Below are 27,534 nucleotides of genomic sequence, written 5' to 3'. Positions count from 1 at the left end.
ATTTATAGAGAGCTCCGCTTTGCCTCTCACTTCCCTTTCTCCCTCGAGATAAGACTGCATGTGACTGCGAAAAAACAAAATTATAAAGACACAAGTCTCAAAATACTTTAGTCTCTTCTCATATTTACAGATGAGAAGAGGAAACATCACAGTGGAGAGGCAAGATCAAAATTATTTTTAAGTAGAATCGTGTGACCCACCACCAGGTAATGATCACAACAGAAGGATAGAAAACAAAGTTTTCATGAAACCGAAATGATTAAAAATACTTACATAAATGGAGAACTAAATTGTACAGATGAAGCTAAAATAACTTTCACCAAGTATGTCAAGACTCTCATTGCATAACCTACAATGGGTATGACTAAAATACCAAAATATCTTAAAATTAAATATAGAAGGAGAATACTGAGAAAGGGTGAAAAGCTAAATTGTTCCTAAACAGAGTTTTAGGAAACACCATTAGATAACAGTCTCATCAAAAGGCATGAAAACCTTCTCCTAGGTTATGTATTCTCGTGTGTCAACCATATGGAGAGTGTTCAATTACTCAGACACGATGTCTTCAGGTGTCATGAATGCTTCTCAGCATCAAGAAAGTTCATTGAAATATGTCTTTTATATGACTGTGTTCAATACAAACAAGTTGCTTTCCAAGGTTGAGTACTCACGTTATACTACTAAACCATCACTAAATATATTGTTCAAGGAGAACTGGATACTGTGCCCTGTTTTGCAGATGTGTTGATGAGGTGACCATCATTTTTAAAAAGTACTTGAGTAGTCAGAGGCCAGAGAGAATATGCATAAATTGAACATGACTTAAACAGATGTGAATATACAGAAACATTTGTATTTCCTCACTACCAGCTTTAATCGGCGTTCCAGGCAAATAAATGATAAGGCTTGCTATAGGTTCCTAGTATGGGTCATTTCCCATTTTGAACATTTTTACATTGCTTTCTCTCTGCTTCTTAAAGAGAACGCCCTTCTCAATGACCACTTTAACTAAATCTGTATAATATATAAAAAAAGAAGTTTACCAAACTTATAACATGGAATTCAGGTTAAATCTAGAAAAAATTAATATTTTTTTCTCTTTCATATTCTTGGAACAGCAGACAAATCCCAATGTTCCAGTGACTGTTTCAAGAATTTATAATAAATTATTTATTGAATGATTTTTTATAAATTACATACCATCACCTACCTGAGGAATCCCTGCTGAAAAATCAGAACCATGACTGCCCTCTAACAAGAAGTTGGCACATCTAATTATTAACCCCATAATAGAAAATTTATGAAAACTGTAACATTCTTCTAACAACACTTTAAAATATAAAAAACCAAATAAAATAAATGGGAAATGGTATTAAGGATTGTTTCCCAACATAATAGCGAATGTTTTCACTAGCTATCATACTGTCAACATGAGAGGAAAATGTCGAATTTCGGCACCTAAATACACACCTCCTTATCACCAACAGGAGAAAAAGCAACTCTGTGTGTGATACATGGTGCCTAGGATAGCATGGTACTAAACCATCTCTTCTCTCCTCACAGCTTCTGGTCTGACAGAGAGCACCACTGTTGGAAGTGAGGAAGGTCTATGATACTATTATTCTCATTAGTTGACAGGGCTGAATCACAACGTCACCATCTTAGGTCAACAGCCTATGTCAACAGCTCTTGGAGAAGCTGCATCTAACTTTGGTCTCAATGGTCACAGCTGAAATTTCACTTTGTATCACACAATTGATTCATGCTCGAGCTTTCTGCTCTGCAGTAAGTCAGCAGTTGCAGGGGCTGTTTTACAGCTCACCACTGCAAACTCAGCTTCTAGCACACTGCCTGGCCTATTTGGAAGAGATGAATGAATGGCAGGAGAGACAGGCAAGAGACAGAAGTAGAGAAAACAAACTTGACAAAAAGAGGAATTCGGATCTAAGGATGAAGTTTGCTAAAAGTTAACAATGGGCATTTTAAAAAGCAAAACAAATTTTTCATTTATGTCAATTTTATGAGACTTTTTCAAAAAGGTAAACCATGAATTAAGGCCTTTATATTGCATAGCTCTCTACTTGAATTTTAAATTCTATAATATTAACATAATTTAAATATTACCTTAAACATATTTTTTGTCAAGTATCTTGTCTTCAAACTTTCAGAAATTTCTCTCAATGAATCATTGCAATTGTTATCTGTTTTCTACAAATTAATTTTTTTGAAGTGGAACAGACAACTTCTTTCTTTGGTCCATCACCCCCACTTTCCCAACTCTGAATATTTATCTATAATCACATCCTGAACAAATTCAATTTTGTTTAACTCAAAGAGGCAGGGAAGGGAAAGGTCTAACAAGAACTGGGAGGTGATTAACTGTAGCAGCAACAGCAGCCTAGCATGGCCCGAGACACACCTCTCCTCCTCCTCCTGAGGTGTTCCATTAATATCGTGCTGGTTGCAGTGAGAATCAGACTTGCTGGTAACAGGTTAACAGTCTCTCGTGGAGAAAAAGCATTTATTCTGCTGTCAGGTCCCTAACAGCAGGCTGCAAGTTAAGTTATTGCAATCTTCCCTAACATCCCCTTTCTTCCCAAGCCACAAAGGGGTAGCTGATGACAATGAAAGAGAATGTTTTCTTTATAGTGAAAACCCATCATCTGAGTACTCTCAGGAAGAGTCCAATTACCCTAGCAGTGCCCAAAATATTCTACAGGTGCCATCCTGCACGTAAGAGGCTTTCTGATCTGAGCTTTGTGTGGCAATGTAAATACTTTAAGACATATGAAGACATGCATTTTAATGTGCTAAATCCTTCTTATAATGGGAATTTCCTGTGTGTGCAGACTGAAATACGTAGTCATCATCTGAGGGCTGGGAGGAGTCGGGAAACAAAATCACACAGTTAAAGGATGGAAGCTTCCTTGAGAGAACATTAATCGTGTAAAGTAAGGAGAGCTAACTTATACCATTTATAAAGGCATAACGTATTCCAGCTTTGTTGCATACTCTCATTCCATCACATGTTCACCATTTTATTATTCTTATCCAATTTTGAGAGTTGAAACCCCTGATTCTTAAAAACAAAAAATTACAGCAGAGCTAGGAGCCAAATTCTGACCTTTTGACTCAAGTTAAGTGCATTTGTCATTTTCTGGCCTTCTCCACAACCTCTCACCCCTTCGCTTGTCTACTCTAAAGTAGCTATGAAATGTGAGAATTCTTGAAGCGGATTCTGTGTCTTGTTTTCATTTCAGGGATGAAGCAATATGTATCAGAAAGCAGGAACTTCTCAGAAAATGAGACACTGTGACTAGTCAAATTAGATTTTGGTTCCTGCACTGCATCTGTTCTGAGTTTTCTTTTTCCTTTATTTTTTACTGTATCTGGGACTGTGAGTAAATTCTTCCTCTGAAACAGGAAGCAACTTTAGCACTGTGCTGAGTAAGCAATCTGTTTGATATAATACCATCATAAATACATTTAAATTAAATTACTGAAACTGCCTTAATCTTTCCATTTTTAATCCCCAGACTATCTTTATGAAAAACACTTCAAGTGCAACAATGCTCATAATATGCTTGTTGTTACCAATGTTAAAAATACTTACTCAGTAATGAAAGTTTACATGACTTCCGTCTGCTGAAAAATAGCACAAAGTGAGTATTTCTCATTTCTGCAAATGTAGACTCTTTTGTTATCACAGGTTTCAATGATGAAAAGAATTGCAATGACGTATTTTTAAACAGATGGTAATCCTTACAATTTCTATAAAAGGAGGTAACTAGCTTACGTTAGTGTTACTCAAACTGTCCTTTTTTCTCATCAAAGGAGGTTTCATAGGATATATTGCTTTATATAGCTTTTCAATAACCAAAATTACATTACCTAGCATTTAAAAATTCATTCAGAAACTGAGAGCTGGTATTGTTAATGATGACCCGAAAGCATCACAAAATTTGTGTACCAAGTAAATCATTAAAAAATTAAATAAAAGCTAAACTTGATCAGTGCAGTAATGTCACCTGGAACAGCAGAAGAGAATTCCAAAAATCTGCTCCACCATAAGAGCAAGAAGACCACCATAAACTTTTTCAAAATCAACGTTATCGGACTTCCTAGGTGGTGCAGTGGCTAAGAATCCACCTGCCAACGCAGGGGACACAGGTTAGAGACCTACTCCAAAAAGATCCCACATGCCGTGGAGCAACTAAGCCTGTGTGCTGCAACTATTGAGCCTGTGCTCTAGAGCCCACGAGCCACAATTATTGAGCCCGTGTGCCGCAAGTCCTGAAGCCCGTGTGCCTAGAGCCCTTGCTCCCCAACAAGAGAAGCCTCTGCAATGAGGAACCTACACACCACAATGAAGAGTAGCCCCCCACTTGCCACAACTAAGAAAGTCCATGGGCAGCAATGAAGACCGAATGCAGCCAATAAATTAATTAATTAAAAAATCAATGTTATCACAACTCTGAAAATTAACCAAAATCTTTCAATAATCTAGCAATATTTACTCAAGAAGAAAACGGCTGAACAATGAACATCGTGACATTTTAATTTGCCCCATTCCCATACGCCAGTTCAATGGTAGCCTTGAAAATCAATAGCCCAGCAATTACAGTACTCATGAAAAACAGCAGCGTAGTAGCCACTAGAGGGGGTGGGGAAGACCTGGATGGGAGCTACCCAAAAGGCGCATCTGCAGAGCACTGTGATCATCTGATAGCTCCTAAAACACTCACACTCAGAGCTTGTCTTTATTTGACCTGACTTGAAGCTTGCTCACTGCAAACTGCTTTTTTCTAGGGGCATTTGTTGAAAACAATCAGTGGCAAATGTCTGAGAAACTGAACAAAAAAGAGCAATGACAGAAACTCAGAGATCCTCGGGGAAACAATCAAGTGCACCAACAGACACATAACAGATGTCCCAGAGCAAGAGGAAGGAAAGTGGGCACATATAATATTTGAATAAATGATGTCCAAAAACTCCATATTTGAAGAAAAGCATTAATCTACCTATCCAAATAACTCAACAATCTCCAAGTAGGATAAACTCAAGTGTATGCCTATGTAAGTATATACGTGCATTTATTTGTGTGTATATATATCTTTCCTAGCAGATTTAAGATTCAGCTGCCTAAAGCAGTAACCATTAGGATGTAGTTATTGATGATCATATAACATACAAAGATGCAACTTCTGTAATAATGACACAGAAAAGCCTATACTAGAAAACATCTAACACAAAAGAACACAGCAATGGAGGAACAGAGAAACAGAAAAGATATAGCATACCAATAGCGAAATGGAAGATGTAAATACTACTGATAGATTTAATGTAATTACCAATAAAGTAAGTGAATTAAACACTAATAAAAATAGAGATTTGTAGAATGTATTTAAAAAATAATGAAACTCTATGCTGTCCACAATAGATATACTTTAGACCAAGGCACAAACAGGTTGAAAAGAATAGAGAAGATATACCATACAAAGTAGTATCAGACAAAACAGACTTTAAAACCAAAGTTGTTGCTAGAGGCAAAGAAGTACATTTTACATTGATACAAGAAAGAAATGGACAATTCAAGAATAATAGTTGGATACACCAATAATCCATTTTTAATAAAGAACAACTACACAGAAGATCAGCAAAGATATAGAAAACTTGAACAATACTGTAAATCAAGTAGGCCTAGTTCACAGCTGTAGAATATTCAGCCCAGTAACAGTATTACATTTGCTCAAGTGCAGATGGAACATCTGCAGAATAAACCATATTCTAGGCCATAAAGCAAATCTGAATCAATTTACAAGGGTTAAAGTCATACAACATATGCTTTCTAACAGAGTGGAATGAAATGAAAATTTAATAATGAAAGGAAAATTAGGAAATTTACAAATACAGTTGACCTTTAAACAATGTGAGGGTTGGGGTACTGACCCTCCACATAGTCAAAAATGCACATTTCACTTACAGTCAGTCCTCTGTATTTGCGATTCCCCTGTAGCCTAGGTTCTACATCTGCAAATTCAATCTGCCTTGGATCATGTAATACTGTAGTATTCACTATTGAAAGAAAGCCATGTATAATGGACCTGTGCAGTTCAAACCTACATCGTTCAGGTCAATTGTACATAGAAAGTAAGACACTCCTAAATAGCTAATATGTCAACAAAGAAACCACAGGGGATATTGGAAAATACTTAGGAATGAAGGAACATAAAAGCAGGGTACCAAAAATTATGAGATGTAGCTAAAAGTAATACTCAGAAGAAATACAGGCATTTACCACTATAAATCAAAAAAGGAGAAGTCAAGAATCCATAACCTAATTTTCTACCACAAAAAATAGAAAACAATAGCAAACTAAATCTAAAGCAAAAAGAAAGAATAATAAAGATTAGAGATGAAGTAAATGAAATAAAGAATAGAAAAACAATGGAGAAAATCAACAAAACTAAAAATGGTTCTTTGGATAAATCAACAAAATTCAAAAACCTTTAGCTAAACACAGCAATGAAAAGAGAAAGACAAGTGACTAAAATCAGAAGAGATCACTATCACCAATGTCACAAAATTAAAAAGGATTCTCAGGGAATACGATGAGCAACTGCCTGCCAATAAATCTGATTACCTAGATGAAACGGACAAATTCCTAGAAAAAACAAAAATGACTGAAACTGACTCAAGAAGAAATAGAAAGTCTGAGTAGACTTGTATCAGATGGCTTTGCTGGTGAATTCTACCAATTTTTTAAAGGAAAAGCAACAACAATTCTAAATAATGGTAAAATGCTGAAAGCTTTCCCCTTAAAATCACAAACAAAATGAGGGTGCCCACCCACGTCACTTCTATTCAATATCATCCTGGAGGTTTAAGGTAGAGTATTAGACACAAAAATGGGGGGTGGGGGAGAACATCTATACTGAAAACCTAAAACTCTTTTCACAGATGCTATGAATAAATCCAAAGGCAATAAATCCAAAGCAATCTACCAAAATAAGAAAAACATTATTAGAGCTAATATGAGTTTATTAAGGTTGCAGGATACAAAAACTCATTGTCTATACACTAGCAATGAAAAAACCAAACATTTTTGATACGAGAAAATATTCATTTACATCAAATATAAAATAGTAGTTAATTTATTAAAATAAGTACAAGTCTTGTACACTCAAACTTACAAAATACATTGAAAAAAATTAAAGAAGAGCTAAGTAAATGGAAAGACATCCCACGTTAATGGATTGGAAACGACAATGTAATACTGTAAAGGTGGCAATAACACCTCAAGTCAATCTACAGATTTGATGCACATCCTAACAAAATCCCAGCTGTTTTTTTTTTTTTCTTTTTTGTGCAAATTGTTAAGAAGATCCTAAAACGTTCATGGAAATGAAAGGGACCCAGAATAGCCAGAAATATCTTAGAAAAGAACAAAGTTGGAGGACTCACACTTCCCAGTTCAAAACTTTGTACACAGCTGGACTAATCAAGACAGTGTAGTGCTGGCCTAAGGATAGGCACATATATCCATGGAACAGAATTAAAACTCAAGGTATAAATCCTTACAGTTATGAACAACTGAATTTTAACAAGGATGCCAAGATAATTCAATGGGGAAAAAGTACTTTTTCAACAGATGATGCTGTGACAATTGGATATCCACATGCAAAAGAGGGAAATTGAGCCTCTAACCTACACCACTTACAAAACTAACTCAAAATGGATCAAAGATCTAAATTTAAGAGCTAAAATTATAAAAATCTTAGAAAACATTGGAATAAAGCTCTGTGACTTCAGTTTAGGCAATGGTTTCTTGGATATGACACCAAAATTGCGAGAAAAAGAAAAATAATGGATAAATTGGACTTAAAATAAAAATTGTCTGTGCTTCAAAGGGCTCCATCAAGGAAGTGAAATAGCCAACACAGTGAGAAAAAATATTGGTGAAGTATATATCTGATAAAGGGCTAGTATTGAGAATATATAAACAACAACGAAAAGATTAATAACCCAATTTAAAAATGGGCAAAAAAGTTGAATAGATATTTCTCAAAAAAGATATCCAAATGGCCAATAAGCATATGAAAAGATATTCAACATCATGAGTAATTAGAGAAACTCAAATCAAAACCACAATGTTGCTATCTATATAGACACAGAATTAATATTATATAACAATACGCAAAAGCAGAAAGATTAAAACAAAAAAATGTTTTAAAGTTTAAAAAAAAAAAATTGGTTTACTAACTCAAAAAAAAACCAACCACCCAATGATGCATCATTTCCTACTCACTGCGATGGTTTTGATCAACAGGTGGGCAGCAAACTTTAGTGGGAATGTGGAGAAACTGGAACCCTCATTCAGTGCTGCTGGAAATGTAAAATGGAGCAACCCTTTTGAAAAACAATTTGGCACTTCCTCAAGAAGTTAAAACGTAGTTACCATACGATCTAACAAATCCATTCTTAGGATTGAAAGAATTGAAATCATATGTCCACATAAAAATTTCTGCGTGACTGTTCATAGCAGCATTATTCCTAAGAGCCCACATAATTGAAAAAAATCCAAATTTCATCCATTGATAAATGGAAACACAAAATGACATCTACCAATTAATGGGTGAATAGTCATAGAAATTAGTGAAGTGCTGATCCATGCTACAACATGAACAGTGAAAACATGTTAAGTGACCTAAGAAGCCAGGTGCACAGCCCACGTAGTATATAATTTAAGTGTCCCAAACAGGCAAATTTATGATGACAGAAAGGGGATCAGTAATTTCCAGAGACTGGAGGGAGGGTAAAATGGGTAGTGACTGCTTATGAGTATGAGGTTACCTTTTGGGGTGATGAAAATCATCTGGAGTTAGGCAGCAGTGGTGATGGTTGGTGTAAACATATTGAAAACCTTGGAAATGTAGATTTTACAGGGGTGAATTTTATGGTATTGTACCTCAGTAAAAGTTTGCTCAGGCCAGCTTAAGTGTTAAGTTTAATTTATGTTAGCATTGTTTTAAATTGTTAACCCACAAGTGAGGATGTAGTAATCTGTTAACCAAACACACATAAGCTGCCAAGTGGTACTTTTCCAGGGCGATATGTGCTTTCAAGCCTCGTAAAATACATCACTGTTGGTGAGGACAGTGGTATTTCCCCAGCCAGATGATCTAGCACAGCTTCTCTGCCCTACACTCTAATTGAGGTAGCGTTTATTTTATAATCATGGTAACAGCAAAATCTCCAGTCTCACGTGTTCTTCTACTGCACAGTTTGTCCTGCAGTTGGTGCCTGGGATTTACCTGCTGTTCAAACTGAAAGACCCATGTTCTCGGAACCCAAATGTGCACCAGAAACCTATCTGCTCTGCGTCCAACCTGAACTCCAGACCCACACCATCTGGGAGCCTAACATAATGGCTATTTCACCACTTTATTTTAGGATGATTAGTTAACTAGCAAGAGCAGCAGGACACCAGTTACTCACCTGCTTTTCTATCCCTTGACCCTGGGTTTGTTTCCTTAGACATGAGTATCTGTCCTGCCCCAGCGCTATGCCCTGTGTTCCCCTTGCTTTACATCTTTAATTAGAGCACTCTCCCTCTCTGAGTATTGGTCTTCTTTCTCTCCACTGCTCCATGTCAGTACTTCTATGGCCCACAGTGGCACTGAATGAATTTAATATTGTTCATTTCACATATTTATCAAATTCAGTCGGATTTGTTCTGACCTTTTTGCAGCCAGTGTAGAATAAAACTCGAATAACTCTTCAAATCATGTAGAGACAGTGCTTTAAACTCTGTATCTGTGACAATGAAGGAAATATATATATATGGGTAATTCAATTCTAAATCTCTAAAAAGTAATAATCATCTCTAAATCTCTAGAAATAATTTTTGTCTTTCCGGGTACTCACAACTGGTGCCAAAGACATATTTGTCCTTAATTATTTTATAATTTTAAAAATAGCATTAGTCTTGGGGAAATTTACCTGCCTTTACAGTGAAGGTATGGTTTACCTTTATATGTAATTGGACTTTCATTTTAAGCAAAGCACAAAGGCGAATCTAATTTATTGCATATTTTATATTATTGTAGTTTCAGAGGTACAAAATAATACCTGTTTTTACAAAAGATTGTGGTGGAAAGTGCATGTATTATATCTCTAAGCAAATGATCAGAAATGTGATGGAAACATTTATATCTGTAACACGATTCTTCATCATTAAATCCAAGCAAAAAAGCGAGAATATTTTGAAATATTTACTTCTTAAAATTTTGAAGTGTCTTTTTTCTCCCAACCTGACACCAAGGAAAATGTTTTCTACCAGTGTCAGAAACTCTTGTTTTGTTATAACTGTGTAGGTTCTTTGAACTTTTCATATTGCAGCTATGTTACATGAGAATTCACTTCAATATATTCCAAGCCTCATAGCAATTCTGCAATACCCAACATTTTTACAATGCCTTCTGCCAAAATGTTACAGACATGAGACAGAAAACAAAGCAAACAAACAGATAAGTAGAAGTACACATTTGAAAACTCCCCCACGGAAAACAGAGGGCTGGAAAATAATTGGCTATTTATGAAAAAATATTTTTGATAATATGCAGTGAGAACCTTTGTTTTTCATGGTCCTATTATTATTTATATAGTCAAATAAATTCCTACTCTCAGAAATATGAAGCAAAAATGAATGCACTGTAACCTCCTATGAAGATTTTGAAATAGCTGTATCTAAGTAAATATGCTACTACCTTCCAAATGACTGAAGTTGACTCCAGTCTTAACTAGGTACCAACTTTTTAAATCTTGGACAGGTTATTCCCATAGATGAAGTGAGAATAATATTCATGTCTACTAAATAGTGCTCAGTCCTTAAAATGGAAGGAATGCTCAATACATGTTCATTAATTTATAATTGCTATTATTAAACCCCAAACGAATAAACCGTTACATACCAAAATATTTATGAAATAAAGGACACATGGTCTTTAATGTTTAAAGTTTGCCATGTATTATCTTCCTTTAAAGAACTCTATAACTGTAAAACCCAAAGTTTGCCTATTTGCATTTAGCATTATTTGAAAGAGCAAAGCCGTCTGATAAAATTAACATAATCTGTTATTTCTATGGCTTGTTCATTAAAATATCTTTGTCCTCGATTCCAAGCAACGTCCCACCTATCTCTATAACTTGTGTTTAGCTTTGTATATTTTTACTTAGATATCTTTTCTTACTTCAAGTCAGCCTAAGACATTATATTTTCCCCCAATTGATATCCTCTCCAGATTACTCTTTTCTGTCTCCATCTGGACCTCTTTCTCTCTCCTTCCGTTGCCACATTCAAGTCAATTTAACACAAAGATTTGTCCTTCTCTCTTCCAGAGAATGTGTCTGGTTGTCAAAGATAACCAGATACATATTTATTTGCTCCATTCAGTGGTTTAATTAGTCCACTCCTTTTTCACTGGTAGCATTTTCAGAGGGTCACCATTAACATTATATTCTTTCCTCAGGTGTGTTTTAAATTTTTGTAGAGGAAGATGTTTGTTATCACAGAATTTGGTAGCATGATTTTAATACTGTAAGAGTTTTGCCAAATCAGTTAAATTTCTTTCAAGAATAATTTCTGGTGGGTCTTTTTCAGAAAAAAAAAATGTTTATAGTATGAACCAATTTGACATTGTCAAAATGGTGACATTACTGTTTTCCTGTGGAACTGTCTGCATGAGAGCTAATTTTTCAAGTGGACACAACTGTGTTCCAAGGGAATCAGCTAGTTACATTTCCCATGATTCATCATCTTTTAAATCTTCAAACAATTTGGCAGGTTTTGCTCTAAAGTGTAGTTGAGATCCCATTTGTAAAGCATCATAATTTGGCATTCTGTAGCTTGGTCAAGTTCTTTGAAAACTCCAACTACTTTCAAAATTAGATTCTAAAGTTTTTGGTAAAAGATGCAATTAAAGTCACTTATCTTTAGCTGACTTATAGAGATTTCTAATTACTTCTAAATTTTTCTCCTTCAAAACTCATGTGCATGGACAAGGTAAACCTAATGTTAGCATCATAATCTTCAGGAATAGTCCAGTCCAACCACATGACCTCTTAAAGTTCCAAATACAACTCCATCTAGGTAGAAAGCCATTTGAAATGGTATTATCTCTAGGATGAAAGCAAGGAACAATTTAAGAGTATCATTTTAAAAAATGGACTCCATTGTAGACAAATTAAAAGACAGATTTCCAAAGGTAATCTCTCCTAGAGAGTCAGGACAAGATACTGAACAGAGTGTTATGAGAGATGCCAGCTACCTCGATACACCATCTTCCAGGGCTTTATCCAGGAAGCTTAGTTGGAGAATAAACATACTCTGATCCTTTTCTCAAGCAAGAACATAGTCAGCTTTTTCCAGCAACCATGGGCATATTAAAAAGAATAAATCAAACAACAAAAGGTTCCCATAAAAAAAGAAAAATCAGAAAAGAAAAAGAAAAAAGAAAATCAGAAGATTTCCAGTTAAGAAACAAACTGCATTTGTAATTCCATAATTTACTAGGAGATTTGTCACTCTCATCCTGCATTTTTAAATGGCAAGTAACAGCTAGAACTCTGTAATAGATACAGCATCAGCCTTCCAGGTGCAGTATTTTTACACCATCTCTACCTCTGTGTATTTTAAGGTTCCTGGTTTTGTTTTTAGAATCTCTGCAATTTTCTCTTAGTTTTGAGTCTACTCCTACAATTCTATTGTGAACATTCATATTTGAATTAATCTTGCCTTCAGGTAATACACTGCATAGATTCTCTCTGCAAAGCATGACAGCTGATACCCATGGCACACTGAAAGCTTGCAGGCCCCAACCCCTTCTCTGGAATAGGCCTGTGTCTTCCACTTCCACCAGCTGGTTGCATGCTTACCTACACTTGGTTGTGCTCTCCCCACACAACTTTGCTTATGGCAGGTGAAGTTGCTTTGAACTTATGTGATTTACCCAAGTATTGGGTTAGCCAAAAAGTAAGATATTATGGAAAAACCCAAATGAACTTTTTGGACAACCCAATGTTTCTTAATCAAATGTGTGTTCCTGTGAAAAACTAAGTTGAATGCTTTGAAAGACCATATATATGTGAAGACCACACATCAGACTTCCTAAACATCAAGAGCTAAAGAAAACACTGACAGAATTAAAAGAAGAAATGGCTATGGCTATAAGATAACAATAGGGGAATCCGACATTCCACTTTCAATAATGGCTATACAGCCAAACAGAAAATCAACAAGGAGATGGAAGACTTGAATAACACTCTAGGTCTTTAGAACTAACAGACATATACAGAACATTCCACCCAACAATAGCAGGACACATATTTTCTTCAAGTGCACATGAAACATACTGCAGGATAGAACTCCTAGGCCACATAACAAGTTTCAATAAATGTAAGAAGTATAAAATCATAAAATCATTACAAAAATATATTTTCTAATCACAATGGAATGACATTAGAAACCAATAGCAGAGGGCATCCTAGGTGGCGCAGTGGTTAAGAATCCACCTGCCAATGCAGGGGAAATGGGTTTGATCCCTGCTCCAGGAAGATCCCACATGTTGCGGAGCAACTAAGCCCATGCACCACAACTATTGAGCCCGTGCTTTAGAGCCTGTGAGCCACAACTATTGAGCCCATGTGCTGCAACTACTGAAGCCCACATGCCTAGAGCCCATGCTCTGCAACAAGAGAAGACACGGCAATGAGGAGCCCACACACCACAATGAAGAGTAGCCCCACCCACGGCAAATAAAGAAAGCCTGTGCACAGCAAAAAAAAAAAAAAAAGACCCAACACAGCCAATAAAATAAATAAATTTATAAATAGCAGGAAAAAAAGCTGGAAAATCCACAAATATGTGGAAATTAAACAATACACTTAAAAAAACCAATAGATCAAAGAAGAATTCACAGGGAAATACACCCAAAGGTAGTAGAAGGAAATAACAAAGATGAGAGAAGAGATAACAAAATAGAGACTAGAAAGTCAATAGAGAAAAATGACGAAGGCAAGACTTCGTTCTTCAAATCAATCAACAAAACTGATAATCTTTCAGCCAGATTGACTAACAACAACAACAAAAAAGAGAAGTTTCAAACAAAATCTGAAATGAAAAAAAAAAAAAAACTATTATTACTGATTTTACAAAGTGAAAAAGGATTATGAGTGTACCGTGATCAATTGTATGTCAAACCATTGAAAAACACCACTAATCTATCATTAGCAAGATACAAATCAAAGCCATCACTGAGATACTACATCAGCAGTAGGATGACTATTACTTAAAAATAAACAAAAGCCAAAAACAGAAAAAAGTAACAAATGTTGGCAAGGATGTAGAGAAAACTGAGCACTGCTGGTGGGAATGTAAATTGTGCAAATGCTATGGAAAACAATATGGTGGTTCCTTAAAAAATTGATGAAAACAGAATTATATTATCCAGTAAGTCCACTTCTGGGTCTACACCCAAAGCAAAACAGGAACTCAGACAGATATCTGTGCAATAATGCTCATAGTAGCATTATTTACAATAGCCAAAAAGTGAAAGCAAACCATGTGTTCATGAACAGATCAGCAAAAGGCAGTACATACATACAATGGAGTATTATCCAGCTTTTGAAAGGAAATTGACATGTGCTACAACAGGTACCTTAACGACATTACACTGAGTGCAATAAGCCAGTCACAAAAGAACAAGTATTTTATGATTCTACTTCTATCATACACCTGGAATAGTCAATTTCATAGACAGAGACAGTAGAATGGTGGTTGCCAGGGGCTAGAAGGAGAGAGGAATAGGAAGTTACTGTTTACTGTGGGAAGATGAAAAAGTTCTGGAGATGCACATTAGTGATGGTTGTATAACATCACTGTTATATCAATGTATTTTAATACCACTGAACTCCACACTTAATAGTTATAATGGTCAATTTTATATTATGTATATTATACCACAATAAAACAAAAAAGGAAAAAAGCATTTATATGTGTACATATATGAATAGAAGGTGTCATTTTCATCCCCTTTCATTTCTTTTGCCTTTGCTTTTATTAAGCCCATATTCTTACAAAATTAATATTACATAAAAATAAAAAGGGCATGTTGGAAATAGAGACACCTCCAGGAAAATCTTAATATTGCTGATTACTTGTTCACCAGCTCTGAGGCATTTTCATTATCATAATAAATTATATCATTATATAATTATCTATAATTCTATCACACAACTATAATTGTAACTAAATGAACACGTCCTAAGCGAGTACAATACTCCAGGGATGATATATAACGAAAAGATATTTTACTTTATTGGCTTTGCCCCTTTCTAATTTTGGCAGGACTGTTTGCCTTCTTTATCTTTTGATGCCAGAAGAACTTCCTCTTAGAAAGTAAGCTTTCTCTAAACTTTTCCTCTCCTATACCTACTTTATGAACCTTAGAAGTTTTTGCAAGTATCCTAACAGCCTATTAAAAAAAATCAGGAGAAGAGCCATCATACTAATTCTTATCTCATTTATTTAAAAAATTCCCCCAAGGTATTTATATTTATGGGACTCAGAATAGACATCCTATTAAGCTGTTTGAGATTACATAAAGAGAGAAGCACAAAAGCTTAAAGGCAAATAGAGAGAGGTTCAAAACATGTATAATGTATTTTGATGAGGAGAATCAAAGGATTCCAGATTTAATCACATGCAGAACTTTAAAGTCTAATTATAGGAGTCCATCATCTGGAGCCAAAGGCCAGAAAACTAATTCTTACTCATAAATGTAACCGAATTGAAGCTCGTTTTGCAAAAGTGTCATCTGAGCTTCATGGAGCCATGGTTGTTTCAGCCCTTTGCTCAATTTACTTTGTTAGCAAAATTCTACCGGAATATAAAACAAATTTCAGAACTCATCAATTAGAAATCCTCTGGTGCATTTTTGGAAAGAAGTAACTTCTGACCTAAAGCAATTTCAATCTGTAAAAGTACATATATAGTCAATATTCAGGCTAGGCTGGTAAGCAAACAAAGTACTGGTAAATGGAGTCCTTAAAACTATTCATAGAGTGTTTATGTGTGTGTGTATATATACATGTATTTTTAATATAAATTAAAAAGGTTTTTTTTGTTACTATACATGTAAAACTAAGAAAAATATAAATAGGCATTAACAATAAACTCAAAATTTACTCTGCAAATTCATAAATAAGAACGAAGACTATGTGAATATGTTTCACTTAATCAAAGAATAAATTATAAATAGAAATATTTATTTATATCTAGGTCAGTTATCTCTGCATTGTTGAAAAATTGAGTTAGTCACAAAACATGAGAGCAAATGAAGCTAAACAACGAATTCTCATTGCTCTTTAGTGAATGGTATACGAGTTTGACAGTGTAAGGAAATATACTGACATTTAAACTTTGGCTTGCTTAGTTTAGGATTTCTATTAGAAAAAAAGTTGTGATTATGTTTTCTGACAGCATTAAGATTTATTTCAGAGAAAAAGATATAAGATAAAAATGAAAGTAATCCATCATCATCTTATTAGTGTTTAGATAATGATTGTAGGTGACAAACTTTTTTTTGGAGGGGATACTCTTTTTCCAATGTCTTTTTGTGTATTTTGCATATATTTTTTTCTCTTTTTACCTGGGAATCAAATGGGTACTTTTTACAGATGTGCTACAAGCCTGGGAACAAAGTTCTGCTGCAACTGAATACAAGTTGTGAAAGAAGTAAGGACACATTGAACTTAGCAGGTTACGTGACATGGTCTGGATTAACAACCACTTGTAGAGAACAAAAAGTAAGAAGAGTAGAGTAGTGTGTCATGAAAATGATTCCAAACAAGGGTTGCCTCTATGCTGGTACATCCTTTGCCTCAGTGTCTGTGAGGGATGCTGGTACCACTGAGATAATTACTAGACTTGTTTTGTGTTTTTGTGAGTCCTTGAAATCCAGAGTGATGGCAACAAAATCTAAAGGAAGAATGTTACTTTGATTTTCAGTGAAATGTCAATTTTTGTATTTCCCATGTTCTCATTCTTTGAAAACAAAGTTGGAGTAGTTAATTACATATCTATTAATCCCATTTGCTTAATTCAATGCAATAAACAATACAGTAGGTGGAATATTCATAACTTTCACCATGTCTATTTCTCATGTTTTAAAAACAGACTTTGATGTTATGATGCTTGACGTAGTGTTTTCAATATGTATTAAATGTTACTGGTTTGACTTCAGTTTCCCTTGTTTTACACATTAGATCTTCTATCCCCATAATATGACAAAAGTAAAGAAATAACCCTTTCTGAAGGGAGAATGCGTAAGATGCAGCACGTACCCCTTGAGAAAAGGACATGATTAAAGATGGCAAAACAACTTTTATTTTCACATTGATGGAATTTAGTACACATCCCTGCCCAGGGCTGGGAACATTCAGGACAGTATTTTGTTTTGTTTTGTTTTTTTATTATGAAAGTTAAATTAACTTCTGTTCTGTGATGTATGGTAGACTACCTACATCATCACAAAGGCTTCTTTTAAAGATTGCTTCAGGCCTTGAACTTGAGCTAATGGTACCTTGTAGAATAGCAGCTCTGACCACTAACAGGGTTGGTAATTTTGCCTGAGCAAGAATTCATAAGGAGATGGTGCACGAGGATACAGGCATTTGAAATGTCTCAGAAGGTGTGGCATGGAACTGTGTACCACAGAATAGGAGGAATATTGGCTCAAGACATCTCATTTGATTAAAAAGAAAAGATAAGCTTAGAAAATAAGGTTTGGGGCTACTTACATGAAACAGATTTATAAAAATTGTTCAAGAGAATGAGAAAAAAATGAAAAAATGAAATAATGTTTAAATAATGTCAATAGAAATTAAATGTATTTTTTCCTTAACAGAAAGAAAAAGTGTCAGTTTGGACCAAAATAAGGAAGAGGGGGTGGAAAAAAAAACTTCAGAGATACATATTGTCAAGAAGGAGAGGACTTCAGAAGGTAAGTTTTTTCGAACCTCAGCCTTAATAGAAGCATAAAGTGAGTTTTAATAACAAATTAAATGTCCTTACTAGACAATCTTTGCCTGGGTCAGGGCCTAAAAACTTAGCTACAGTAGACTAATATAAATCCTCCATGTATTAATAAAGAAATGAGGTGATATGGGCTGAACCAGGGGTCAGTAACTATGGCCTATGGGCCAAATCAAGCCCTCTTTTTGTTTTTTATTTTTGTTTTTTTAGTAAATAAACTTTTATTAGCCCACAGGCACGCTCATTCACTTGTAAGTCGTCTAGTCTACAGCAACTGTTATGACACAATATTTGAATAGTCACAACAAAGACTATACATATAAGGCCTGCAAGCCTGAAATATGTACTATCTAGTACTTTACAGGAAAAAAAAAATGTACTGATCTCAGGGCTCAAACCTTAGGAAAACATTTTTGGAAAAAGTGAGTCTTTGGAAATTTCTTAAGCGCTCTTGGGGAAAAGAGAAAATTAAGATGTACTGAATAATGATGCTAAATCTTGCTATATATTTCTCTCACATGTGCTTAAAAAATGTCTATGAGATGAGTGCCATCAAGACAGTAGGTACAAATACAAATACAATAAGTATGAATGAGCAAACAGGGTCCGATTCTACGCAATGCTGCCTTGCCTGCGGTCTCTTCACACTATTGTAGTGGCTGTATATTACATAAATGTGTCACATTTAACGAAGTGACATTTGTCCACAGACAAAATGTATTTATATATTTATGACAATTATCTGATCGATAGCAATACATATATTACAACAAAACCAGTATTATAATTGGAAGTCAAGCATATTGAGATAGGATGCCATTACTCTGAACTCACATGAAGATGCTATCTGGGCTATCAATAGTGATTCCTAATACAGTATTATACCATACTGAAATAACGAATTTGCATGTTAGGTTGGGACGAGAAACCAGGTAAACAAAACATGAACAGAGATTTGAACCAGCAGCAAGCATGCTATGTGTTTTGGGTTTTTCCCCATCACAGTGAAATGGTATCAGAGCATTAAGATATAAATGAACACTGGGAGAATGAAAAGACAGACTCATATTTTGCCACAAAGTTGTTACCTAATTCTTTTTGGAGACTGCTTCTGTGCACACCTTGATTCTTGTGATGCTATTAAAATGTAAATTTCATAGCAACATTAATAACTGAGAATTTCTGTGAAATGTATGCGTCTCACATAGAGCTGGTCTCCTTCTTATGTTAAAGGAATATGTTTCTCACATTTTAATATTTAGGATCATATGACTCAGCTTTAAACATATAGACCAAATATCTGCAGTAAAGAAAATTCTTTGGAGACAGTGTATATACTTCTAAAATAAAGCCAATCTTGTCAAATCATTAGCTTTTAAGATCATTGTATTTTAATACTGTTAGCATTTTTGCAAATTCTAATGAAAAAATTCTGGGCCATTTATATTAGTCTAACTCTAATATATACATACATACATTTATATGCATATTACTAAAATGGTTTCTAACTGAATACTTTACTGTTTGGAATTTTATTTTCCTTCAGTAAATTTAAAAATACTGTTATCGTGATAAACACATTTACTAAGTAAGAATAAATGTGATATATTCTAAAAATAGGTATGATGTAGCACAAATGAAGAAGAGTTTATTTACACTGGAGAATTTCACAGTGGGGTTGATAGTTCAACTGAGTTTTTGAAAACAGGTGGGACTGTATACTGCTAGAGCATGAAGAAAGCAAGCCTATCTCTGGCAGAAAGCCATTGGGAAGATAACTAGATAGAAATTCTTAGCAGGCATTAGGGAAGATGAGTCTTAGAGAAATCAGCCCAAGAAAAAGTTGACAAGACAACACAGGAAGAAGGAGAAGTATGAAGCATGTCGTGAGATAGGATTACAGAATTTCAGAGAAGCATAGGCAGCATCAAATGCCCCAGAGAAGAAAGAGAAGAAGCGATCTGAAAGGGTGATGGGCTTTGTTAACTATGAGATTAAAAACAACATCATTAGAGAAAGCAATGTCAACAGAAGGCCAATTTACAGAGAGATGAAGGTCCACTCGCTAAAGAATTGACACACCTGTCCCTTGATGGTTTGTAACAAGCTCAGAAACTGGAGTCTAGGAAAGAGTTCTTAAAATTGTCTTTTACTTTGTGTGTGTGTGTGCATGTGTGTGTGTGCTTAATTTGAGGATAGGTAAATTTGATCATACTTCAGTTACTTAAGTGAAATTAGACATAGAAGAGACTGAAGAGAGCTGACTGTCAGAAAATACTGAAGAGCATACTTGCTTAGTTTGAATGTACTAGAGGTAGAAATAGCTGGTAAACCAAAAAGAAGACATACTGGTCAAAGCTGTACTAGAGGTAGAAATAGCTGGTAAGCCAAAAAGAAGACCATACTGGTCAAAATTTAAAAGAAATTGAAGGGCTCTTTAAAATATGCCTGGTCCCTGGAGTGAATACATTCAGTACATTGACTGCCCTATACTCAGTAATCATAGATATCTGAGAATCATAGGATTAGTTTCTACGATTATCTACAGGACCTAGAATAGCTTGGTATACAAGTTGGTTCCTCTACTCTGTTTGAGGAATTAAACATGATCTTACACAAAAATATTTACGTTAAATTAATAAGACATTTGTGACATATAAGAAGTTATTTTAAATTATCTTTCAAAGACATGAAACTGTCCTCAAAGTGAGCATCTTTTAAAAATTTCAGGATCTAAAGAAAACCTCTATTTACCTCACCCAATATTAAGTTAAAAGAAACCGAGAGTCTTTGATAGTGAGGCAGAGCAGGGAAAATCCTCTTGGAACACAAATTGAATTCTTTAGCAATAAAAATAATAATAATAAATTGGATACTCATAGGCCCAGCCTATTCTTAAGTATTTCACTGGAGTAAGGAAGTTTCTTGTCACTAGTTAATATACTTCACACTTTAATCTCCTCTACAAATTCCCATCTTCGACTAGAATCGGGTATCCTGTCCTCTTCTAACCCATACAACCTCATCCCTAAGGACAAACAACCGTCATCAAATTTCTTGGCTTGTCTTGCTTTTGAAAATGAGGTCACTTTTATTCTAGGTCAAGGAAAACACAGACTTTCAAGCCTTATTTAGGCAGAGGAAGAGCTCTAGTACTTTTGTGTGAGACCACAACACATTCATTCTCAATTATAAATATAATATTATTTTGCCTTTGAAGTTCTTTTGACAACGATCATTCAGCATCCAAATACTTCCATGTAAACAGGCTACATCCCATGATGGTTCCTTCCTACTTAGGATGGTGCAATTAGGCAGCAAGACCCCAATGGCAGCTGAGGCTGGAACAAACAGGGAAGCCCAGAAGGGTCCCCTCTGCGAAGAAAGATGTGAACCTCCACTGGCTCTCTCAGTTCTTCTAACCCCATGGGTCACCCATTCATTTGGCCAGCACCCTGATTAGTCTTAGCTCTGTACTTGAAACACCACACATCTGCCCAAGTCTACCTTGATTTTAATAGCTCTGAATAAGTGTGTTGCTCTCAGATCTCTCAGCTACTCGTGGGTTTCCCCTTAGCCATCATATATTCTAAATCAACAGTTCCTTAGCTTACCTCTTCCTGCCTAGCACCTGGCAAGGAGAACTCTTGAGCACACAAGAGAGGAAGAGATTGGGAGATACTGGTACATTTTTTTAATCGTTCGAAGAGAAACTTCCTTCCTTTCTCCACACCATTACCTTTCAAAAGGTAAACAAACTGCATGCAAATGTAGGTCAGCTCTAGCACAAGATACCCTCTTCCATCTGGGAACAGGATTTCCAAATGGTCATCTCACATTTGCCACATTTTGGTCTAAGGCATCTCTCAGTTTCACTGTTTAATGATCCTTTAAGGGAGATGGGTTGGACTTACCTTGCAACTCACAGTTAACTGTTTCACACACATGGAGGTGCAGTAATAGACTGGGGGGAGGTGCAAAGAGGAGAGAAGGCACCACGTCCCTCCAATCTTTCAGGTAGGAAGAGCAGAGGAAAATTAACTAAACCTTGTAGCTAGCTGAAACTTATAATACAGTAAAATTGTACCTTATATATTCTGTTTTTATGATTCACTGGGGCCTGGGTATCATCAGGGTGTATTGTACATTCATGCCCATTGTGTAGAACACGGAGCATAATTTTATCATTTAAAATTGCACAAATTTATAGTTGTATGTCTTACTTTATGACATATTTTCAGTCATGTCTATGATTTATTTGCTGCTTTGTCTACCATATAATGTCAAATTACAACATTGTTCCTGTGAGGAAACATAAAACCTTTATAACAATCTGCTTTATACTCGGGTTTCTAAGAATGTTTTGTGGTGACAAGTAGGAGCTTGCCATAGCAGTTTTATGAACTCTCTTTGGCATAGATTTATGGTTACAGGATAAAATGCCCCTTGAGAATATTTAACAGTTTATGTAAAGCAAATTTTAAAATGTTGAGAGATGTACTGTGCTTTAATCTTAATGTTTAAAACCCTGTTTTAGGACTACCTCTCCGACATACACCCCTCTCTGTGCTCCTGGCCTGAGGATAATTATTTTCCTAAAGATGTTGTGTGTCTTTCCCATGTTAGGGAAGCTTTTGTCTATAATCCCTACAATGAGGTATCACCTCACACTAGTCACAATGGCCATCATCAAAAAAAGATACCAACAATAAATGCTGGAGAGGGTGTGGAAAAAAGGGAACCCTCCTACACTGTTGGTGGGAATGTAAATTGATATAGCCACTATGCAGAACAGTATGGAGATTCGTCAGAAAACTAGAAGTAGAAACACCATATGATCCAGCAATCCCACTCCTGGGCATATATGTAGACACAACTCCAATTCAAAAAGATAGATGCACCCCAATGTTCCCTGCAGCACTATTTACAATAGCCAGGACATGGAAGCAACCTAAATGCCCATCAACAGATGAATGGATGAAGAAGATGTGGTACATACATACAATGGAATATTACTCAGCTGTAAAAAGGAATGAAATTGGAGCATTTGTAGAGATATGGATGGACCTAGAGACTGTCATACAAAGTGAAGTAAGTCAGAAAGAGAAAAACAAATATTCTATATTAATGCATATATGTGGAAACTAGAAAAATGGTACAGATGAACCTGTTTGCAAGGCAGAAATAGAGACACAGTTGTAGAGAACAAACATATGGACACCAAGGGGGGAAGTGGGGGTGGTGGGATGAGAGATTGGGATTGACATATATACACTAACTAATAGGTATAAAATAGATAACTAATGAGAACCTGCTGTGTAGCACAGGGAACTCCACTTCGCTGTATAGTAGAACCTAACAACACTGCAAAACAACTAGACCCCAATTTTAAAAACTGTGGGGAAAAAAAAGATGCTGTGTGTCTTATTCATTTCACACTTGAATGTAACTGCCTTGCATTGCTATTGTACTTCCCTAGACTTTCTTTAGAATGCCATCAATGTGGTATTATTTACATAGGAGGACTACACATTGTTAGACTGAATTAAAGACTATGCATTATACTGTTTTTAGAAAATGCAATTCAGCCCCTACACACACATACACACACACACACATACTAATTGTGGCTTCTTAATAAAAAAACATGGTGACATAAGCCTCAATTTGTTCTGATTTCATAACATTTGCAGATTCACAATAGAAAGTAAAATCACTGAGCAAAGTAATGAACTTGACATCTGAAGCAAAAGTTTAAACATATTAATTAGAATGATCCCCTGTGATAACATATGGTTTTAAATATTTGAGAGATAATTATTATAGTATATCATATGATTTATTATTATACAGAAAATTCAGGTATTTAGAAGACTTCAGGTATAAAAACATACTGAGTTACTTATTAGATTACTGAAGTACTGTTATGTAAATATTTACATTTGAACAATTGCAAAGAAGTTTTGTCAGCAAATGTCTAAAGATCTATCTTACCTAATCTTACATGAAAAGAAAGGAAAACAAACCAAGCCCAGAGTAAGTACAAGGAAGGAAATAATAAAAATGAGAGTGGAAATAAGTGAAGCAGAGACTAAAAAATTTAAAAATTAAAAAGATCATGAAAAGTAAGATGTGATTCTTTGAAAAGATAAATAAAATTGATAAACCTTTAGCCAGACATGAAGAGAAAAAGAGATCAGGCCCCATTAAAATACAATCAGAAGTGAGAGAGAGGAAGTTAGAACACACACCACAGAAATACAAAGGGTCATAAGAGATTGCTACACACAATTTTATGCCAAAAAAGTGGACAACCTAGAAGATACAGATGAATTCCTAGTAACATACAATCTTCCAAGACTGAATCAGGAAGAAACTGAAAATATGAACAAACTGATCACTAGCAATGAAATTGATTCAGTAATCAGAAAACTCCCAACAGGACAAGACAGCTTCACAGGGGAATTCTACCAAATACTCAAAGAGTTACACCTATTCTCAAACTATTTCAAATAAGAGGAAGAAACACCCCCAAACTTATTCTGCAGAACCAGCATTACTCTGACACTAAAACCAAATATATCATGAAAAAAATGAAAATTACAGGCCACTAACTCCAATGAACACTGATGCAAAAATCCTGAGCACAATATTAGAAAACCAAATTCAACAGTGCATTAAAAGAATCATACATCATAATCAAGTGGGATTATTTCAAGAATACAAAGATGGTTCAATATCCACAAATCAATCCACGTGATACATCCCATGAACAACATGAAGGTTAAAAAATCGCATTATCTCAATAGATGCAGAAACAGCATTAGACAAAATTCAACATCAATTTATGACAAAAGTTCTCAAAGTTGGTATAGAGGAAATATACCCTAACATAACAAAGGTCATATATGACAAACCCACAGCAAACACAATACTCTATGGTGAAAAGCCAAAATCTTTCCTCTAAGATCAGAAATAAAGACAAGGATGCCTACTATCAACACCTTTGTTAAACATAGTATTGGAAATCCTAGCCACAGTAATCAGCCAAGAAAGAGATAAAAGGCATCCAAATTGGAAAGGAAGAAGTAAACCTGTCAACTATTAACAGATGACATGATATTACGTATAGAAAACCCTAAAGACTCCACCAAAAACTATTAGAACTGATAAATGAGTTCAGTAAAGCTGCAGGATACAAAATCAATATGCAGAAATCTGGTGCATTTCCATACATTAATAACAAACTATAAGAGATATTAAGAAAACAATCCCATCTACATCCAACACAATAAAGTACCTAGGTAGAAATTTAACCAAGGGGGTAAAAGACTTGTACCTATACATCAGTGTATAAGATGTATACATCAGTGTATAAGACAGGCCTCAGAAGAAAAGCAAGTATTTTTAAATGGGTCTTTTTCCCCTTCCCCTGCCAGAAGGCTGAGGGTATTTTTCCCCTAGATATTTACTGTGGGAATCTGGTGAAGCTCCGGGTGGTAAATCTCACAATGTTGTGTACCCTCCATGACTGGGTCCCCCTGGAGTTTTTAAATCTTAGACTTGTCCACATTGTGCCTTTAGCATGTCATCAATTACAGTTCAGGTTTACTACCCCTGCACTAGCTCCCGCAGCAGTTTCTGCCTCCAAGTTTCTATTCCAGTAAGTTGTGACTCCCTGTGCTAGTCTCTCTCTATAATATTGGTGGCAGTGGTTTGCCCTGTCCTCCTCTCCTATGGATCCAAGAAGAGTTGTTGATTTTTCAGCCCATTCAGCTTTTTACACACTGTTAGGACCTCCTTGCATATAGAACTATCAACTCTGTCCTACTGTTTTAGTATTTATTAGTATTTATTTTTCATAAGTTGAGAATACTTGAGATAATAAAATACCTGATTAATTACATATTAATTATTACTTAAATACTTACATAATTGCTTCTGTAACCATATGAATATACAGGATTATTCCTAACAGGAAAAAAATTTAAATTGTTATATAAGTAAGTTTTTACATACTTGTGGTTTATTTAATTGGAAAGAAAAGTGTTATAGAGAAATGAGCCACTGAATAATTGGTCACCACATTTTAGTTCTTATCCAGGCTGTATTTTGATCTAGATATAATGTAGTGAGGTAATTATATTGTATACACAATTTTCCATGTAGGTATACAATTTGATTTATTTAGTTATTTTGGGGACAAGAGTTTCCATAATTTTTATGAACATCTCAAATAGATACGACCACAAAAACAAACAAAATGATTACTCTAAGGCATTAGGAACAACCAGTAAATATTTACAATGATATAATGAGTGCTACACTTACATTTAGCTGTCAACCAACTGAGAGAAAAAGAAAATGCTTTTTAAAAGTTTGGAAATACGATGCCTTTGCCTGCAAGTTCAGGAAAACACTTCAGTTTTTAAGCTTCTATTTTATCTGATTCTGTTGCTATGAGAAGCTATTGCTTTCATTTAGAATAGATGCTACATAAAACCTCAGATGAACTGAACTTACAGATGTCCTCAGTTACATAGGTGTTGGGGCTGACATGTCATTCCTATGAAAGTCTCAAGTTTGAGGTCCTAACCCCCATAGCTCAGAATTTGACTACATTTGGAGAGAGAGCATTTAAAGAGGTGATTAGGTTACAGTTTAAGTTATGGCCATTAGGATGCGCCCTAATGTGATCTGGCTGGTGTCTTTACAGGAATAGGAAATCTGGACACATTGGAGGTGGAAGGGGCCTGTGGACACAGAGGAAAGGCCATGTGAGGACACAGAGAGAAGGTGGCCACCTGCAAGTCATGGAGACAGGCCTCAGAAGAAACCAAACTTGCTGAAACCTTGATGTTGAACTTCTAGTCACCACAACTGAGAGAAAATAAATTTCTGTTGTTTAAGCTCCCTGTGTGTAGTACTTTGTTATGGCAGCCCTAAAAACTAGTACAGTAGGCATCCAGCAGGAAGAAAATATTTGGAGGATTCACTCAGAATAAGCAATGACACACTCTACTTTAAAATTCTCTTTAAAAATGAAGGAAGAACAAAAGTATTCTCAAAGACTCAAGGAGTAAGTCAATGAGAAACAAGTATATATATTTAAAAGCTAAAGTATGTGCGCTTCAAGCAGAAAGCAAATGATTCCACATGGAAATATGGAAATGCAAGAAGCAATGAAAAACCTTGAAAATGGTAGCAATCATGGATAAAATTGAAACTGACTCTGCTAAATAACAACTGCAAGTTCCTATAAAGTCCAATAATATGTACCTCAATAGACATATTCCTGATAATGCAAAAGTTGAGAAAGGAGCAAATAGAGCTTAATGGTTTGAAGGTGCTATGTACTGTGGGAAGTGGTAAAAATAGTAATTTACCTTAGATTCAATACATTAAAATCATGCTGTAACTGTTATGGTAGGTGGTAAAAG

Source organism: Hippopotamus amphibius, chromosome 10 (assembly GCF_030028045.1).
Source record: "Hippopotamus amphibius kiboko isolate mHipAmp2 chromosome 10, mHipAmp2.hap2, whole genome shotgun sequence".
Taxonomy (NCBI): Eukaryota; Metazoa; Chordata; class Mammalia; order Artiodactyla; family Hippopotamidae; genus Hippopotamus; species Hippopotamus amphibius.
This window is presented reverse-complemented; position numbering follows the sequence as displayed.